At 38.8% G+C, this 9176-nt stretch overlaps 1 long non-coding RNA gene across 1 annotated transcript; it reads left to right on the plus strand.

The window, feature by feature from the left end:
• Window positions 1-882: 882 nt before the first annotated feature.
• On the plus strand, window positions 883-4444 carry LOC142490959 (uncharacterized). The gene is made up of 3 exons (XR_012800180.1): window positions 883-1032; window positions 3834-4010; window positions 4098-4444. It is a non-coding gene; the product is annotated as an uncharacterized LOC142490959 (long non-coding RNA).
• The last annotated feature ends 4732 nt before the right edge of the window (window positions 4445-9176 follow it).

Genomic DNA, 9176 nt, shown 5'->3' on the forward strand with positions numbered 1-9176 from the left:
TCATTAAATTCGTAGCAGGCATAACTATGTATATGAAGTGAACGTTGCCTGTATACTGAAAAATGTGCGCGCACATCTTAGTGTGCGCACGCACTTCACGCTTGGGTCGACTAAGTGTTAGCGCATGCGCAAAACAATGCGTACGTTGTGCGTTCAATACATGTTGAAAATACCATTAACCATAAAATATTTATTTCAAATACAATGAAGGCGAAACTACATTCGTTCTAAACGAGTACATCTGTATTCTTTTTAAACAGACGTGTGTGGACAGAAAGCACGGCCGATAACACAATGCGCAAATGCAATACGTGTGACGTCATGTTAAGCCAGCGAGAAGTGCCCGCAAACACTCCTCCCACTCAATTAACATTCGGCTAACGCCCAGTGTACGCCCACAAACACTGAGCCGCACGCATGACACAGTGCAGTTACCGTAACTATAACAAAACAACACAGCCAATAGGCTTTGACGCGCGCACGTCGCTTCTGGGCGGGACTTACATCCGTAATCCTTTTTAAGGACGCCTTGGCACATGACAAGGGTCCCACGTCATACGTGGTCGACCCGGTTTTTTATGTTGTAGATGTTGCATGATAACAAAACAGGTATGTGTTAGAGTTATGGTAACATGTTGCTAATATGTTTAAAGGGATAGGAAAGTACGTACATTTATTCCGTCAGCAATGTGTACTACTCTTTCAGGTTCTACTATATTGTAATAGGAAACAATTTGTTTGTGATCGCTACATGTTATGCAGTCTGCAATGTTACGCTGTATCCACGCATTTAAAGTGAAAATGGTGGTTAGAAAAAAAATAATAATTTAAACGCTGAGTCAACGCATAATGATTGTTATATTTACCATTCTTGTAGAAGTAACACTTCGTCTGCCTGCAACTGGTCGCTCCAGAAAACCAAGGCATTTGCATCCACGCTTGACCCAAACGCTGAATCCTGTATGACACACATCTCCTCCATGAAGCGCTCATAGGAATCGCCACTGCTTTCTTCAAACAATTGGTCCGGAGGTAGGTTCATTTCTTCGGGTACCCATTCCAATGCATTTTTAGCTGAAAGGCTTGGTACATAATCATAGTAGATATGTTCTTGTACAATGTGGGTTTCAGGAATGGAGGGTGCAGATATTGCAGCAGGTATCGATTCACACGGAACAGTAGTAGCGGATCCATTGCTATTGGCATTAGGAATAAATATGCCATTTAGCACAATATGTGTGCCCTCTTCCACGGTGAAATGTTTTTCCTTAGCAATCTTCCAAAAACCATATCTGTCTTGTAGCTTATCCTGCACACGTTCAAAACAGTCATTAGTTGATAAAGTGAATCTTACTGAGGATTTAAAATTTCGCGCATGCCCAGATTCTTGGTAATAAGGATACTTGGCTCTAATCAAATCATAGATTTGTCCCGTGTTGGCTTTGTGTCCCGAGGCGGACAAAATCACTTCTGCTATCATGAATTTGTATCCTCTGTGCGGATGCATATTTTTTAAAAATTCATCAGCCATTGCAGATTAACAGAAAATATGTCTGCAGTTCTCTGTTCTTTGCTCATAAGAATGAAACGGTTCAAATCCTAACTATTTGCTGTGTTTCCTTTTCAAGGTCAGAAAAAGTTACAACTTCTACTCCCTGTTTGAAGCACCAATTGGATGTGTAGAAATAATTGGTTTCACATTTGTGGTTTCTGATAGGCATTTTTCAGACAAACATGTAGCAAATGTTATCTTATTTCTCAAAACATTGGTAGACTTTTAATTAAGAAACATTGTGGGTTGAGGAAAAATAACATTGACCACTGTCTGAAAATAGTGCTTACACAGCCATATAATGAAATACACACACACCTGCAAAAGTAAATGTTTTTTTTCCTCATAAATTTCTGTGTGTATTTGAAAGTCTGGTTAACTCCCTGTCTGCATCAGTTAAAGTACGTGTGTATATGTAGATATATATATATATATATCTCATAAATATATATATATATATATATATATATATATATATATATATATATATATATATATATATATATATATATATATATAATGTGTATATGTATATTGTACTATATGTATATGTATATGTATATTGTAGTATATATATGTAGATATATATATATATATATATATATATATAGTAATATATATATATATATAGTTATATATATTACAATATGTCTGTAAAACCAAACTGTACATGTCTGTGTGTGTATATTACAACTTTTAAGGGCTTATATGTAAAGAGGGATTTTTATATTGGTGTGATTTATTTAAAGGTTAACATAATAGAGGCTTAAACATTTATGGCCTATTGCATTGACCTGTCTGGTAAATGTGATTTACCATCAAAAAATGTTTTTTTTTTATTTAGAAGGCCTGTAGTGTTAAAACCAATAATATATATATATAATGCAGGAGTACACACAACATATTGATGGCAGTAAGTAGGCCTTGTATGAAACCTATTTAAATGGTGATAAACATGAGTGAATTAAGTAATAAACATTTGTTTTAGGCCAATACTGTTATAGGCTCACAGTTAGTATAGTTCACAAACATTAGGCCTGTATTATTACAATACTGTGTTTTCACAAGGAAGCATGAAGTGTATGTTTTTTGTAAATACATCTATACCAGTTTAGATAGTACAATATATATATATATATATATATATACATACATACATACATACATACATACATACATACATACATACACACACTGTGTGTGTGTGTGTGTGTGTGTGTGTGTGTGTGTGTGTGTGTGTGTGTGTGTGTGTGTGTGTGTGTGTGTGTGTGTGTGTGTGTGTGTGTGTGTGTGTGTACATATATCCATACATACTACATATATATTAGTATACATTCACAGATGTTCTTGAAACAAGAACACATAAATGATTAAAGGACAACATTACAATGGCCAAGCAAGGTGAAGGAAAGTAATATTTTACACATAATCCTGCTGTACACGGACAAGAAAGATGTTTGCAGTTAAATAGATGTGTGTTTTTAATTGCATGTGAATAATATGCACATGCAATGATTACATCAAGTAACACACCCAAATACAATGTTTTGCAGGTAAGTCAATGGCAGCTTCTCTAAACATAGCAACTGGCTCCTGGTGGACCATTACTGAACAGATGATTAATACATCAATATTAATAACACTATTCATTAATTAGGACTGTTAACATTTCCAAAACTTCACGTGTACAAGAACATACTTGAAAGTTTGGAAACAACACAGTCTTCAGCATACATACAATATTAATTAGATAAACTGAAGTCAACAAAAGAAGGCCAAAGACATATTTAGTGAATTATAACATTTATTTATTTTTTTCCTTTTGAGAGCGAGTAACAGGCCTGCTTGTTGTCTCTTGGATTTTCCTTTTTCGTTTTGCAACAACTTTAGCCACAACAGAGCCACTTTGAGTGGCCTCTGGCACTTCACGGGCAGGGCTTGTGGCCAGTGACTCACCTACAGGGCTTTTGGGCAGTGACTCACCAACAGGGCTTGTGGCCAGTGACTCACCTACAGGGATTTTGGGCAGTGACTCACCTACAGGGCTTTTGGGCAGTGACTGTTCACCGACAGGGCTTGTGGGCAGTGACTCACCAACAGGGCTTGTGGCCAGTGACTCACCTACAGGGCTTTTGGGCAGTGACTGTTCACCGACAGGGCTTGTGGGTAGTGACACGTGAGCAAGTTGGTACACCGTGCACAACACATGGTTGGTCCGTTTCATCTTTCCTGGTCAGTAGTAACTGCTTGTGCTGTTTTGTTTTTGTCGCCTCCTTTGTAGGTGTCAGCTCCTGATTTTCTACAGATGGCAGCGGTAGGATGTCGTCAGGAACCTGCACAGAAATGTCTGCTACTTGACCGGTAACATTCGGACCTGGGGAATGAAGATCAGATGCATGTGGTGAAAAATTACCAGCATGTAAAGATCCTGCCTGTGAGGTGTTGAAGTTGAAATTGGGTACAATAGTCATTCTCAAGAAATTAGCTTGTGTTTGCTTCTCAACCATTGCTTCTAATGAAGTGTTTATTTTTTGCATCTGTTTAGGCACTTCAATGAAGACTCTGTGGAGATGTGCCAATTGTGATATCGTTTGTTCCTGCAGTGAAATCATCCTTTGGAGCACTGTCATCAGATCAGAATGGCGACGATTTTCAGCTTCCACAATTTTTCCCTCTGAAGCTACTATTGCATCGTATGTGTTACTTGATGGACGAATTGGATGTGTAACTCTTTCAATGGGAACCTCGTCATGGTCACTTGATTGTATTTCTGTGTCTATGGCGGTGGCATCATCATCATCATCATCATCATCATCATCATCATCATCATCATCATCATCATCATCATCATCATCATCATCATCATCATCATCATCATCATCATCATCATCATGTGCTATAAATAAATGTACACATTATGAAATGTCATGTTAATCTCTGCTGTTTTACTATGTAATTCTACTGTGTGATAAGTAACACCTAACATGTTTCCATACGTTTAATAACGTCACATTAAAAACTACCTTGACTTACGAATACTGTTTGGACTCAGTATGAATTATGAATGAATGAAAAGTTGCTCAAAACTCTCAACTCCTACATGATACTTAACTTCACAAACACAATACATGTGGTGTTTAAAAACTTAATTTTCACTGACACTAAGTAATCCTATTTAAAGAACATGTGCAAAACAAATAATGAACATGACAACATAACATTTAGAAGTGAACATATTATATGTCCACCACCTCATACACTTATCTTCCAGGTGTGTTGAGCTGCATGACTCAGGTGAAGACACTTGTTCCGCCTCAGGTGACACATGTCCTCCAGGGGCAACTATATATAACAATAACATCAGTTGTACATTTACATGTGTAAATATTGAACAGTTATTGTATGTTCGGTATTTATGAGTAACTAACAGCATCAGTTCATTAACCGAAAGTGTGTGAGAAAGTGAACATAAAGAGTTGTAATAACAATGTACATGCCTGTGTACTTAGAACTTTTGAGTTCCCTAACATACAACATACTATGTTTCTGCAGTAATGCGTTAGGATAAATTGATTAAATTTGTAGATACAAATCATATGTTGTGTAGTCATATCAGTATCATAATGTACATAACTATCATGAGATGAACATTCACAATGGTTATCATGAAGGTGGTCATATAGCAAAAAGCTTCGTTTTTGGTAGAGGTTATGTGTGGTACATTAATAGAAGCTGTGGCACACCTGAATGTGGCTGTCACTCAACAACACAACACATGCAGTGTGTGATAATGTGTTGCTGATATCAGTTGAACTATAGATATGAGTGAACGAATGTGACGTACGGTTTGATAAGTAATGACTTGTTGGGGATTTAGTACCTAGAGTTAAGCTTTCAAATGAGTGTGATTACCTTCAGTTTTGCTATTCAGGTTGTAAGAACGGTATTCCCTCCCCAAAAAACCCTAATCAGCCAGACCTTTCAATTACTTCAAGCAGGTGAAAATGGTGTCAACAAAGTTGACCGTAAGATGACCCTGTAATTTGTGTGTGTGCTGAACCCCACCCCCTCTGTTGACGTGTATGCTGTGATGACATATTGATTGCAGCTGCTTTAACACAATGGTAGAGGAGCTAAATAGTCGTGTGAAGTGTTCAAGTTATGAACACAATGACATAACATATGCTACGTGTGCCTCATTATGCTGTCTGTATATGACATAAAGCAAAAATGGACCTTTTAATAAACAACTAGACATTTGTTAGTGCAATTGATGTTTGTAGGCCGTTGCATGCAATATATTCGATGCATGATTATAATAGCCAGTAATGTCGTGTTTGTATGAGTGAAATAAATAATATACACATTAATATTATACATATTTATGTTCTGTAACAGTAGCTAGTAATAATTTCTCATTAGCATGTGTTACACATGTGTGCTACCCTGTTGTTCCCCATCTTCGCCCACCATCAATTGCTTCCACTGCAGCAAAGCATTGTGGGAATTCACATGCAAATGACCACGCAATGCAACGTGGTATATTAGTTACTGCTTTTAGTAGGACTACAACATATATGTCTAATTTGACACACATATATATAGATATATATATATATATATATATATGTATATATGTATATATATATATATATATATATATGCAAATATAACTGTATGCTCATCTGCATGTCTTAGCCAGGTCTGCAACCCCGCCTTTCCCCATCATCACCCAGCATACAGCACTTCCACTGCAGCAAGGGATTCTGGGAAATGACATGCAAATGAGCACACAGTGTCACTTTTTGGCTCAATAACCATTTTGAACATGCTTCCTATATATAGAAACACACATATATAGATGTAGGTATGTTTATATTGGGAAGACACTATAAAAAACAGCGTAAATGTTTAAAATAACTGTAATCAACGACACGCCTAGTACAGTACCATTTCTCACCTGGTGGAAATTGTGAGGGATAAATTCCGATGTCCCTGTCACCGGGCAAACCCTCCACGACGACGGGAAGTAATTTTCCCCGAAGCAGCTCCTCCAATGGAGTTAATATCAGACGCTGTGCTGGCGAGCCACCTCCAGTGCCAGTAGCATGCACGCGTTGGTCTTGTATTTTCTTCTTTAATTTTGTCCTAATATCGTCAAATCTCTTGCGACAATTCCGCTTGTCCCTGACACGATTCCCACACGCATTGACACCAATGACTATTGTGTCCCACATTTCTTTTTTGCTTGATGAACTTGTCCGCGCTTGAAAAACATAGAAAATATATGAGGTTAATTAATAATAATACAAGCACCAGTTTCCTACACTGCTAGCTGTTCCAAGAGAAAGCAAACATGCTGTTTTAGGTGTAATATGTGAAGCACATGAGCATTCACTACTAAACCTATACATGTAAGCAAGGTTGCATTAATATTGTATGCAGTTATCGCAAATTGTACGCCTGAGTTTTGTTGTCCTTGTAAGGCATGATAAAAAGATGTGTTTCCACACTAATTAACATAGAAAGATATTCTGTAACCATATTTGCATATTAACAAAACTCACATGACCTAGGATCACATGTATTTGAAGAATAAATGGAAAAGTACACTTACATAGTAAATGTCCATAGAGACTGTCATAGTGCCCCAGAATCCCAGTGACAAGAGCTGTATTTTCCTGGTCATTGAAGCGAGGATTACGTGGCTTCTCCACACGTTTCTTCCGACCAGGTTTAGGCTCAGAGCTTGGCTGGTGCTGACTGGACTCTCCTTCTTCCAATGGAAGAGACTCCAAAAGCTGGCCACCAGCAAGCACGCCACCACCAGACACCCCATCAGCAACTGAGCCACCAGCAGCACTCCCACTCCCAGCAACAGCACTCCCACTCCCAGCAACATAACTCCCACTCCCAGCAACAGCACTCCCAGCAACAGCACTCCCACTCCCAGCAACAGCACTCCCACTCCCAGCACTCCCACTCCGACCAACAGCACTCCCACTCCCAGCAACAGCACTCCCACTCCCAGCAACAGCACTCACTCTCCTAGCAACAGCACTCGCACTCCTAGCAACAGCACTCGCCTGAACAGTACGTTCACTCTGACGCGTACTCGCACGAGTAGCACTACCACTCCCACCAGCATCACTCTTCCCACGCTTTCCGGGCATACTTACTGCACTCACAAAAAACAGAAAACAAATGTACACAATCACACGAAACACTTCCACATAGAAAATAAGACAAAGATGTAAACAAAACAACAAAGGGACAAAGCTCTCACAATACACAACAAGTCTCTCAGTCAATATGCAAATATTAAATCACCCAGCTCTGTGCGTCTCTCTCTCTCACTCCCAACAACACAGAGAATGATTAACAGTACACGTTGCCTTTAAATATGGCGCGCTATCCAATACATGCTTGCTTCGCCTGATTCAGCAAGATTTGTGATTGGGCAACCTAACAGCACCCCGCCACGCACGCCGATACACCTGTGTGTGATCGGCAAATCATCGTGAGAGTGGGCGGATTTGTTTTCGGCTTGATTTTGAATGTATTCGGCACTTACTGCATACAGAGAGGGAAAAATCGCCAATAACATGACTAATCGGTAAGCTTGCCGATTTCACATATTCGTCGCTTACTGCATGAGGCCCATAATCTCTTGCTGAATAATCAATGAAACCTAATTGATTGTGCATGAATGGGAGAGGAGTTCGTGGAGAGCCTAATATCGTGAGTACCTGCTGGCGGTGAACAACGAGGGCCATATCAGATACAGTGGAGTCACGGAGCAGTGTAGCAGACAAGCGGCGTTTCCTTATCCTTTGGAGCATGAGTATTATCTCATAACATGCTTTTTATATTCTATGTTTGTGAGTTCATTTTATGAGCCTTTTTTGGGAATTAAATTTATTTTTTGCACAGTAATGCACTAGGATTGGGCGCTTTTTTCTTCTATTTTATATATATATATATATATATATATATATATATATATATATATATATATATATATATATATACAGTGTTCGACAAAACACCCAAAAATCTACTCGCCCAACCAAAAAATCTACTCGCCACCTAGTCCCGCCCCCAACCCGTCCCTAGTCCTGCCCCCAACCCTAGTCCCGCCCCCAACCCGCTTTAAAATAAAATATATAAATAAAATACATTTAATAAACTCCTAATCAGAACAACATTTGTTTTTGACATAAATGTATTTATTGTATTACATTATACTACAATTAGTCCCTTGTTACGTGTGTGTGTGTGTAAATGTCGGATCTAGAAATAAAATCCAGGTGTGAATGACTAGTTTCCTGAACCCCTTAACCAGTGTCTGGACATCCCCGCTTCACAATATCTAAAGCAGCAATCTCGCCTGGGATCTTACCTGATCCGCAGTCCCTCAATGTCCAGGTACCCTCATTCACCCAATGTTATACATTGGAGGGGAGGTGTTCCTTACCTGTCTTCTGGGTTAGGGGGGGTTCCGATGTCTTCCGTGTGAAGCTTGAGTCAGATCTGGAAGCAAGCAGTATAGGTTATTTCGGTGTAGTATAGGGCAGTTAAGATATATAGGGTAAATAAGAGATCCAGAGTGTGAGAGTGTGGG

This window comes from Ascaphus truei, chromosome 3 (assembly GCF_040206685.1).
Source record: "Ascaphus truei isolate aAscTru1 chromosome 3, aAscTru1.hap1, whole genome shotgun sequence".
Lineage (NCBI taxonomy): Eukaryota > Metazoa > Chordata > Amphibia > Anura > Ascaphidae > Ascaphus > Ascaphus truei.